This window comes from Cebus imitator, unplaced genomic scaffold (genome assembly GCF_001604975.1).
Source record: "Cebus imitator isolate Cc_AM_T3 unplaced genomic scaffold, Cebus_imitator-1.0 Scaffold206, whole genome shotgun sequence".
Lineage (NCBI taxonomy): Eukaryota > Metazoa > Chordata > Mammalia > Primates > Cebidae > Cebus > Cebus imitator.
This window is the reverse complement of record NW_016107521.1, coordinates 928,531-938,933: the sequence shown is the minus strand read 5'-3', so window position 1 is coordinate 938,933 and position 10,403 is coordinate 928,531. Positions and strand designations below refer to the sequence as shown.

General features: G+C 43.7%; 1 pseudogene across 1 annotated transcript; it reads right to left on the bottom strand.

The window, feature by feature from the left end:
* Positions 1-8,989: 8,989 nt before the first annotated feature.
* On the bottom strand, positions 8,990-9,372 carry LOC108317678 (annotated as a pseudogene). Its single transcript, XR_001830852.2, has one exon. The product of XR_001830852.2 is annotated as a 60S ribosomal protein L36-like (transcript).
* Between the last annotated feature and the right edge of the window lie 1,031 nt (positions 9,373-10,403).

Here is a 10,403-nt window from a genome sequence, read left to right as displayed (position 1 = left end):
GTCTCTACTAAAACTACAAAAAATTAGCTGGGCATGGTGGCGCGTGCCTGTAATCCCAGCTACTCAGGAGGCTGAGGCAGGAGAATTGCCTGAACCCAGGAGACGGAGGTTGCGGTGAGCCGAGATCGCGCCATTGCACTCCAGCCTGGGTAAAAAAAATTTTTTTTTGACACAAGTTCTTACTCTATCACCCAGGCTGGAGTGCAGAGTAGCTGGGACTACAGGTGCATGCCACCATGCCCAGCTAATTTTTGTTTTTTTTTTGTAGAGATGGGGTATCACCATGTTGCCCAGGTTGGTCTCGAACTCCTGAGCTCAAGCAATCTGCCTGCCTTGGCCTCCCAAGGTTCTGGGATTATAGGTGAGAGCCACTGCACCCAGCCAATATAATTGTTTATTTGCAACTGCTGAAACAACAAAAACTTGGAAGAAAAAAATTTTAAAAGGGTATTAGATAACCAAAATCAATGCAGAAAGTCTAGGTAATAAAAACTCATACTCTTTACTCAGGAATGAATTTTAGTCTGAGGCAATTTTGTTCTAAAATTTAAATTCATTTTATTTTATTTTTTTAGAGATCAGGTCTCATTCTGTCACCTAGGCTGGAGTGCAGTGATGAGATTATGGCTCACTGCAGCCTTGACCTCCTGGGCTCAAGCAATCCTCCTGCCTCAGCCTCCTGAGTAGCTGAGACCACAGGAGCATGCTGCCAAGCCTGGATAATTTTTGTATTTTTGGTAGAGACAGAGTTTTGCCATGTTGCCCAGGCTGGTCTTGAACTCCTGGTTTCAAGTGATTCTCCTGCCTCAGCCTTCCAAAGTGCTGGGATTACAGGTATGAGTCACCATGCCTGGCACCTCCGTTCTTTTTTTAAACCTTAGACACAATTTTTACACCTTAGCATAAACCCTTAGTAGAAGCAAGATATTAGAGGGAAAGGAACTGTTAGAAGTCTGCCTGTGGAAGCAGGAAGAAGTGACAGATGCCAGCTGACTCTGAGGGGATTCAGAAAAAACATTTCCAAAGAGTTTTAAAAAGACAGTAACCCAGGACCTTTTAGTATAGAGGCAGAGGATCAGCAAATCCTCAAGAGTTCCTGAAAGTAGTCCCAGTGAGAGGGCTGGTGTTCACGACAGTCGCCAGCCCTAGGAGAAGACTTACTATTGCCCACTATGTTGAAACAGGGACATTGTTATGCATCTTAAGAAAAGTTTCATCAAAATATACCAAATCAAATGTGTAAAGAGCAAGCTCCAGTTACATGAAAAAGATAATTGGGTAGCTCCTTCTTCACCTAGTGAGTAGATCCGGTTGACCATTCTTTTCCTAAGGGTTGTGGAAGCAGCCTGGGTCCACTTTCCAGGCTCCCTGCTTGCTGATAGCATGGCCTTGAAACTGAGTGCATTCAGGGGAATGTGAACAGAAGGGAAGGCATCTCATTCAGATCTGGTCCGTGAACAACATCCTTCTTCCTCTTCCCCCATCTGTTGGTGGGATGTCAAAGTTCAGGGCACCCTGAAAAGCCTGTATTGAAGATGGCAGGGCTCCATCCGCCTGGTTCCTGACCTTCCTCTCTATCCAAGGCTGATTAGACCTTTTTTTAAATTTAATGTGCACAAAGAGGTAATGATTAGACTTTTAGGTAAGCAGGAAAGTAGTTTTCATTTTGTTCATTTCATTTCATTTCATTTCATTTCAAATACCATTGAGAAAATGGGGTTTATCTTTATAGCTGCAAGCATTCCCTTCAGTTACAGTATAACACAGAGACACGTACTCCTACCCCAGGCAACCTGCAATCTATGAAGATAATACAGCTCCACTCACTTATATTCTTTTGTTTGAAGTCTCATTACCGTGAAACATGACAACAAATGGACCTGCTGAGCTTTTTGGCATAGTGTCTTCCCATCGTCCAGTGATTGATCACTAGGATCCCGCAGAAAGCCCAGCTCTCTGTGTTTCGCGTACGTCGACACTGCCTTTGAGCTTGAATTGGGTCTCAGTGGGCCTGGGGAACTTCAGTTTTACAACCCTTGCACATCCCTGGAAGCTGTTTGGTTCAAATCTTTATGTCTTACAGCACAGTTCTGTAGTTTTCTTTCCATCTATACCCTCCACATTTCTTGTTAATGGTTATGCTTTATACATAAACAGGTCATGTTGCTGTTAAAGCGGTGGGATGTATACTTTTCATAATCTTCATCACATTTGATTTATTGTTCATATATAGCAAAGTTAGTGATTTGGGTAATTTATTTTATAACCAGCCCCTTAGTGAATGTTTTGATTAATTCTGATAGTGTGGTAGTTGACTTACTGAAGTTTGTACCTAGATTGTCATTCGATCATTCTTACCCCTTTTTGATAGTTTTACCTGTTTCTTTTTACTGCGTTCTCTCCACCCCTATTTGTTAAAATATTCAAAGCAATGTTAAATACTAGCTGTAATATTGGTTATTCCTGTCTTGATTATAAAACTTATTCTATATTTGTAACAGGCTTGATTTCCTGTTTTTTTTTTTTTTTTTTTTTTCAGGGATAAGTGAATTTTATTAAACAAAGAAAATTTTTCCCTAGTTTAATGTTCTGGAATGGATTACAGAGCATGGAAATTACCTGTACCCTGGAGGTATGTTACTTTCAAATTATGTCAACTGGGGTGTGGAAGAAAATCACATAAATTCTTCTTTAAGAAGAAAGAAAATTGGAAAAACAAAATACAACTTTCCCCTTTAAAAATAGAAGCCAACTTATCAGTAAAGTGCTTGTTAGCTAGATTTTGAAGGTTCAAAAAACTGTCTAAGACAAATGCATTTGCTTTGATTGAGCTAACTGTTCTCCAGCATCTGACACCCAAGGAGAAGATCAGAATTTTTCTAGCACAAAAAATCCTGTTCATTCTTATCTTGTAGCACACAATAGATCTTTTGTTTAGTTTACTGTCTCTCACATTTGTGAATACTGTTTAGACACATTATATTATTATTATTATTTTTGAGACAGAGTCTTACCCTGTCCCCCAGGCTGGGGTGCAGTGGTGCAATCACGGTTGGCTGCAACCTCGAGCTCCTGGGTTTATGTGATTTTCCCACCTCAGCCTCCTGAGTGGCTGGGACTACAGGTGCACACCGCCATGCCTGGCTAAATCTTGTATTTTTAATTTTATTTTATTATTTTTTAAATTTTTTTGTATAGACAGGATTTTTGCCATGTTGCTGAGGCTGGCATTATGTTATTTTAATAGTAGTTTTTATGAAGAGGAATAATGGATAGCTTGTGTGTTCAGTGATGTAAATGATTCACAGCAAACTTCTGAGACCATCCTTAAAGGCGAATTGTAATCAACATTTATATAAAAACGTACACCTGATCTCTTCTCTAATAATAGATTAAAAATGAAATAATTGTTGTCAGTTTTGCTCCCTGAAACCTAAACACAATTCAATAAATAATATGGTGAGATAACTATATGGCCATGGATAACCCCAAATTATAATGTAAACTAAACTCATCCAGTCAGTGTATAAAATGGATTGAATGTAAACTTATTTGGCGCATACTGTATGTAGAAGTGGGCAAACGCTTGTAGGCTATGTGCGTCACAAGCTGTCCTCAGCCCAGGCTCTCCCCTCCCCTCTTCTTCACTTCTCCCACTTTGAGAAACCCATTCATGGGGAGATCCACTCAGCCTAACTTCCTCCTTTTCCTTTTCCTCCATTGGCTTCCACAGCTCTAAGCTTGGAGGCAACTGAGGCTGCTCACAGGTGAGTGTGCCAGGTGTGCAGCTGGCTGAGTGGGATCCTCCCTTCCCGTAGGGAGATGGAGCACACCTAGGAATGACCTGCCAGCCCTGCCGCCCCGCCCCAGCCCATTTCCCCTCTCTTCCTCCCAGGAGGGATCTGGGTGGTCAGCCTCCATCTTCTCAGGGTCACCTCCCCTGGGCCTGAAGTGCTACCTGACATTTGACTCAGTTGACAGCCTGGGCTCAGGGCTGTGTGAGACCAGGAGGGAGGGGCATAGGAGCTAGAGCTGCCTGGTGTCTGGACCTGAGCTGCCAGGAAGTTGTCCTGTGTGGACTCCATTGCAGCTGTGCTGGTCCATGTCATGGGGGATTGCAGAAGACAGTGGTGTGAACAGCAGGTCCCACTGATGCAGGACTGCAGGCTTCCCTCTGATGGGAAGGAGGAGGGCTGCTATGGGCTGAAGTGTCCCCCCAACATTTCTGTGTTGAAGCCCTAACCCCCAATGTGATGGTATTTGGAGGTGGAGCCTTTGGGAGGTGATTAGGTTTAGATTAGGTCATGAGGGTGGGATCTTCATGATGCAATTAATGCCCTTATAAAAAGAGGAAGACAGGCCAGGCATGGTGGCTCATACCTATAATCCCAGCATTTTGGGAGGCCGAGGGGAGTGGATCATCTGAGGTCAGGAGTTCCAGATCAACCTGGCCAACTTGACAAAACCCATCTCTACTAAAATACAAAAATTAGCTGGGTGTGGTGGTGGGTGCCTATAATCCCAGCTACTCAGGAGTCTGAGGCAGGGAGAACTGCTTGAACCCAGAAGGCAGAAGTTGCAATGAGCTGAGATGATGCCACTGCACTGCAGTCTGGGTAACAGAGTGAGACGCCATCTAAAAAAATAAAAATAAATAAATAAAAAGAGCAAGACAGACTTCTGTTTCTTTCCATACGAGCACACACTGAGAAGGCGGTTGTCTACAAGCCAGGAAGACAGCCCTCACCAACAATGGAATCTGCTGGCACCTTGATCTTAGACTTCCTAGCCCCAAGAACTATGAGAAATAAATGCGTTGTTTGAGCCACCCAGTTTATGGCATTTTGTTACACCAGCCTGAGCTGTCTAAGGAAGGGCCATTTCACACAGTAGAACCTGTGGAGTGCCTCTGATGGCTCTACTTTTTCAGACAATAGGCATCTAAAGTATAGATCCTCTGTCCCTACCCCCTTAATAATTGTAAATTTTCCACAAATTCGCTATTATTGTATCTTAATGGAATTACTCTAAAACATGTTCACCTAGCCCTAGAGAATTCAGGATTTAATCTATGTCTGTCTATTTCTTTTAGGCTGTGGATCTTCTCTTGCAAGAAGGTGACTTTTGGCTGGGTGCGGTGGCTTACACCTGTAATCCCAGGACTTTGGGTGGCTGAGGTGGGTGGATCCCTTGAGCTCAGGAAACTGAGACCAGCCTGGGCAACATGGTGAAACCCTGTATCTACAAAAAAAACAAAAATTAGCCAGGAGTGGTGGCACACAACTCTAGTCCCAGCTATTTGGGAGACTGAGGTGGGAGGATGGCTTGAGCCCAGGAGGTCAAGGCTGCAGTGAGCCACGATCGTGCCACAGCACTACAGCCCTGGGTGACAGAGTGAGATGCTGTCTCAGAAAAAAAAAGAGTGACTTTTTACATAGCAGTATCTATAATAATTTGAACTTACTGTTACATTTACAGGCTCGTAGTGCTCACTGCGGTCTTCTTATTACGTAACATCCCATGCCCTGGTTTCCATCTGTGGCTGGAGCGAGGCCTGTCTGAGGCGTTTCCCTAGAAGGTTGCGTGGTGATGAGCCCCAAGCCTTGCACACCTGAGCATGCACAAGTTGCTTTTCATGGGAAACACAACCTAACTGGTGGGGAACTGCTGGATTATATTTTCCCTCTTAAAATTCTAGCTTTTGTGTTGTGGGCAAAGGTTAGCCTGACTTTTCTTCTTTGTAGGTAATTTTGTTTTTGCTGCTTTGATGCTCCCAAGATTAATTTCTTATCTTAGAGTTCATTATTTGCATCTTTGTATGCCTGGAAGCTGGTCTTTTCTATTTAGTTCCACCTGGCTCCTAATGAGTTTTTTTCATCTAAGGATATAATTCTTTCTTTTTTAAGTTCAGGCAGGTTTTTTTTTTCTTTCTTTGTATGATTGTTTTTTCTTTTCAATTTTTTTTTGTCTTTTCTTTAGGCACATAAATTATTCAAATGTCAGATTGCCAGTCTCTGTTTTCGTTATCTATTTTCTTTCTCATAATTTTATATCTGCTCTCTTTCTGGGAAAGCCTCTCAAATTTGTTCACACATTATTGATTTAATTTTTTGCCATGTTGATTCTACTCTGCATTTCTTCCAGTATTCTGTAAGCTTCTTCATCACATATCTGGTATCACAACATTCTTCCTGCTCTCATTTTCGTCTGCCTGGATCTTAGCCAGATTCTTTTCTGACCCAGGCTGCTGCCTTAACACCTTGTTCCAGAAATGTCCATCTGGGCCTGCCCTGCTCACAGTCCCTAAGAGGACCCTGGAGAGGCAAGCCTAGCACATCAAAGGTATCTTTCTCTTACACTGGCCTTGGCTGATTGGACCAGGGATGCACATTTGATCTCAAGAGGTTTCATCTTTCACCAATTTGAAAAAAGCCAGAGGAAAGTAGGCAAGTTGTTTAGGCACTATTATTTTATTGAATTCACTTTTTAAAAAAACTTAGTGAATGTGCAGAACAGATGTATAATGAATACTCACTCAGGTAGGCATGAAACATCATACTTAAAACTCTCTGTTCCTTGCCTGAATTTTGACTCTGGGCCCCATCTCATTAGATTGGTGGGATTTCACTTAATTTTTTTAAAAGTCTTTCTCATTCCAGGTTGGTAAAAGGAGGTCTCACACATTTTTAGGACATTGTGGTGGAAGCCCCATGTGTTGGTTTTTAGTCTGTTCTGATTATTACTGAGCTGTCTTGCACTGCACCTTCTGGTCCTGGGTCTGCTGTTTCTGTGCCAGCTCTTTGACATAACTGGGAGCCTCTCAGCGATCCCTCTTGGAAGGCTTACATCTCCAGGCTCTGCCAGCGAGAGGGCTGTGGTCTTAGCTACCTGCAGACTTCTAGGAGTCTTTTCTTGGTTTTAGGGAATATACTCACTGTTCCTTCTTATTCCCTTGAGAATCTTTTCTCTCTCAGGACATTTGGCAAATCTACAACTGCTTTAGGTTTTGGAGCCAACAATTAGGAAGGGAAGCATTGCTGCAACTTCTGCTTTCTACCCTGCAATAAACTTCCACAAGGAAGGAAGCACAGAGCCCATTACTGCTTGAAAGAGCAAAAAAAAAAAAAAAAAAAAAAAAAGAGAAGGAAACAGGTTGGGCAGGGCAGGGTGGCTCACACCAGTAATCCTGGCACTTTGAGAGGCCGAGGTGGGAGGATTGCTAGAGTTCAGGAGTTCAAGACCAGCCTAGACAACATAGTGAGTCCCTGTCTTAAAAAAAGATGAATAAAAAAAGGAGGAAACACAAATTTATATTATGTAATGTTACGCTATTTTATTGCTTCTGGAATTCTATGTTTTACATTAAAAAATAGGCCCCACTGTATAGTTACTATTGTTTCTGTTTATTCAAACTTGATCTATGAGATTCTATCCATTATTGGTGTCGTAAGGATATTTCTTGGGTATTCTCACTTCTGGATGCTTTTAGTATCTCCCTCCTAACTGGAGCTGGAGGCTGGTTCCCTGCTCAGTGATGGCACAGCCTGAGGGAAATGTGTAGGCTGTTAAGGCTTGGTCAGACCTGGTGGGACATATGGCACAACCGTCTTTGTTTGAGGAAATGACTGTGCCAGGAGACTTGCTGCTGCCCGCCTTTTTCCTCACACTCCTGCCTGCCTTTTCAGGAAAGGAAGTGCCCTGTCTCCTGCTCAGCCTCTTCTGGACATTGCTGTTGCTGTCTCAGAGCTGAGCTTTGCTGCGCTGGGAAGATGTGCCTCCTGCTTCCGGGGCTGCTGCTCTGGCTTGGAGCTTATGCCCTGGGGCCCCACCCCTCCTGCCTTGTTAGGCCCTTAGATCTGCTGCTCTGAAGTTCCTCCGAGAGAGAGGTGGTTGTTGAGGGGATTCAGGTTCTCCTCTACTTCCTTCTCACCAGACACGCTAATTTTCTATGGGAAGTGAGTTGGACATTGGCTGCTGCCCTCTTTCTTCATTTTGGCTACCAATATCATTATCTCTAGAATAATGTTTTTGGCTCCTGGATGGCACCTTTCCTTAATTTCAAGCACTGATGAGATTTGTCCCAGTTTTACATTGCCTTAGTCATTTCAGACACCTATGCTCAGATCTCCATCTGTGTTTTGAGTTGAATATCTTTTCCCACCCCCTCCTCCACCAGTTGTTTGTCTTTAATTAACATCTAAATAGATAACACAGTCTCCTATAATTACAATATGAAAATGTCTATGAACAAAACAGAGACTTTTTTATTTTTTTTTTTGCAAATGTCTAGGAAAGAGTGGTTCCAGCCAAGTTCATCCGAAGTTTTAGGCAGCTGCATCTACACAGCCCAAGGGCATGGAGGTCAGTGTCTGGGACACAGAGAACTGCAATCCCTGCATTCCTTTGATTTTCCTTTTATTTAAGTGCCTGATTAATCATCTGGCGCTGAGGGACAGTTCTCGTTTCTTTAAATTCTTCTGGTTTGATTTGGATTTTATACATCTCCTACAGCCTCCTGACTCGAGAAAACATTTCTTTGAGTATTTGGGTCCCTTTGAGCTCCCCTTCAGTCTGGGAGGCAAACATCCAATGAACACAATGCAGAAGAGGAAGCCTGCAGATCCTGCATGGCAGAGGAGCTACAAGGGCAGGCTCCGCATCTCCGAGCCTGACTGATGTAGCTCACTGCCCCAGGTCACTGGGCCACCTGAAAGCTGAGCATTCTTTTTAAAAAAAATTTTGGACCTTTTATTTTGAAATAATTTTAGTCTTAAAAGTTGCAAAAATTAAGTAGAGTTTCTTTATATCCTTCACTCTGCTACCTCTGTTAACATCTTACATAATCAGGAAATTAACCAGGAAATTAACATTTATGCAATGCTGGTAAGGAAATTATGGACCGTATTCAAATTTCCCCAACTTTTCCCTAATGTCCTATTCTTGAGCCTCCTTTTAAAAATGATTTTTTTTTGGCGAGGCGGGTCGGGGGCGGTCAAGCTGTTCTTTATTTCAGGGAGAGGGCAGGGGAGGGGGCTCAGTCTTTCTTGGCAGCGGCTTTCCTCATGGCGGCCAGGACATTGCTCAGCTCCTCCCGCTTCCTCTTGGCGCGGATGTGTGTCTCCACCCTTTTCTTGATGAACTTGAGGGCCCGTTTGTCCTTGGAGACCTTCAGTAACTCCATGGCGCGCCGCTCGTACGGGGCGAAGCCACACACCTCCCGGATCCTGTCCCATGAGCTTGGTGTGTTGGGTCAGACGCCCGCGGCGGCGGCTGTGCTGGGCTTGCTCGCGTTCGTGGTCACCTTGTGGCCCTTGTCGAGGCCCACGGCCGTAGGGTAGTGAAGAGCCATGGCTGCTGCTCTCCAGTGGCGGCCGTGGCGGAAGCTAAAAGTGATTTTTAATGCATCACAAATGTTTTGCATTGGTACTGTACTCATACCTGGAGGCCCAAAGAGTGGGTCATATTAATTTGGAGTTATACATTTGGTCGTTTGTATGTTACTTTTGAGATCACAGACTCGTTCAGTGCCAAGCATGTAGTCTTGGCTGAATGAACATTGACTGTGGCCCTGCGCTTCATACTGTGATTTGAAAGACGAACTAGATGGAGTCTCTGGTGTCAGCATTAACACCTCTAGGGAAAAGCATGTTCTTATGTTGGTAATTCCAAAGATAAGCTGTAAGGAGCACAGTTGGAACATTTGCTCTCTAGAGATCACGTGTTGTAAAGAAACTTTGCTTTTCTGAAAATTAGAAATTGGTTGTGAGTGATAGGAAAAATCCTATCAGCCAGTAACCTTTTAACAAATGATAGAAACTAGAGCAGGACTGGGAAGAGAGGTATCGGAATGAGAAAATGTAGCCTCGGCTGGGCATGGTGGCTCATGCCTGTAATCCCAGCACTTTGGGAGGCTGAGGAGGGCGGATCATGAGGTCAGGAGTTGGAGAAAATGTAGCCTTGCCTGGTCTCCTCACCACACCTGGAAATACATCACTTTGAGAGTCAATTAATGGTACCCCTGCATGTATGGAATAAGGATAGTACTGATATTTGGATAACACTCTATAGTCAGTGGTTTTCCATACAGCATGTCATTAAAAATCCTCCTCTCAAAACCTGATCATGCTGGTCTGGTGTGCAGAGTGAAATAAAGCATCTTTACTGGCTCCGTTTCTTTCCAGGCGTAGAGATGACCTTGATCCAGAGGCCCCCTGTAAGTGCGGTTGGTGGGAGCCCTCCAACATGCCCTATATAGTCTCTGCTTCAGACAGCTCTCTTGCCTATGCTGTCCGGACTAATCCTCCCTGCCAGGCATGGCCCTGCCCAGGGATTCTCTAAGTCTTATTTATTTATTTATTTTTGAGACAGAGTCTCACTCTGTCTTCAAGCTGGAGTGCAGTGGC